Here is a 1,146-nt window from a genome sequence, read left to right on the forward strand (position 1 = left end):
TGAGACAGAGTCTTGCTCTGTTGCCCAGGCTGGAGTGCAATAGCATGATCTCAGCTCACTGCAACCTCCGCCTCCAGGGTTCAAACGATTCTCCCTGCCTCTGCCTCCCAAGTAGCAAGGATTACAGGCATTCACCACCACGTCCAGCTAATTTTTTGTATTTTTAGTAGAGACAGGGTTTCTCCACATTGACAAGGCTGGTCTGGAACTCCTGACCTTGGGTGATCCACCCGTCTCAGCCTCCCAAAGTGCTGGTATTACAGGCATGAGCCACCGCACCCACTTCATTCTTTTCCTTATAATAATTTCCTAGAAGTAAAATTTTGTTCTTCTCTTTAAGAAAATCTGTGCACTTTGGTTATTTTTATCTTTTTATTTCATTTTCTAGAACTGGAATTGAATTTCATACACACCTACAAACTATATATGAGAGTGTTTCTGTACATTTTTTCCAACACTTGATACTTTATTTTATTTTTATTATTATTATTTTTTGATATGGATTCTTGCTCCGTCACCCAGGCTGGAGTGCAGTGGCATGATCTTGGCTCACTGCAACCTCCGCCTCCCAGTTCAAATGATTCTTGTGCCCCAGCCTCCTGAGTAGTTGGGACTACAGGTGTCCACCAGCACACCTGGCTAATTTTTGTATTTTTAGTAGAGATGGGGTTTCACCATGTTGGCCAGGCTGGTCTCAAACTGCTGACCTCAGGTGATCCACCCGCCTCAGCCTCCCAAAGTGCTGGGATTACAGGCGTGAGCCACCGTGCCTGGCCCAACACTAGATATTTTACATATTAGTGCTGGGCGTGGTGGCTCACGCCTGTAATCCTAGCACTTTGGGAGGCCGAGGTGGGTGGATCACCTGAGGCCAGGAGTTCGAGACCAGCCTGGCCATCATGGAGAAACCCCATCTTTAAAAAAATAAAAATAAAAGAAATAAAAAATAAAATAAAGTTATTTTACATATTAGTTAATTTGATAGCCAAGAAAAATAGCATTTCATTGCTATCTTATTTTGCAATTTATTTTACTCATAAAGTTGGTCTACTGCTCATTTATATTTTATTTGTGAATTGCCCATTAATTTTTGGTCCATTTTTTACATTGAGATATTTACCTCATTTCTAATACTGTTAAAGATAT

General features: G+C 41.4%; 1 protein-coding gene across 8 annotated transcripts in view; it reads left to right on the forward strand.

The window, feature by feature from the left end:
- BTK (Bruton tyrosine kinase) overlaps positions 1–1,146 on the forward strand; it is a 34,315-nt gene that overhangs the window by 14,540 nt on the left and 18,629 nt on the right. The gene's annotated exons all lie outside the window — the stretch shown is intronic.

The sequence above is a fragment of the Cebus imitator genome, unplaced genomic scaffold (assembly GCF_001604975.1).
Source record: "Cebus imitator isolate Cc_AM_T3 unplaced genomic scaffold, Cebus_imitator-1.0 Scaffold343, whole genome shotgun sequence".
Taxonomy (NCBI): domain Eukaryota; kingdom Metazoa; phylum Chordata; class Mammalia; order Primates; family Cebidae; genus Cebus; species Cebus imitator.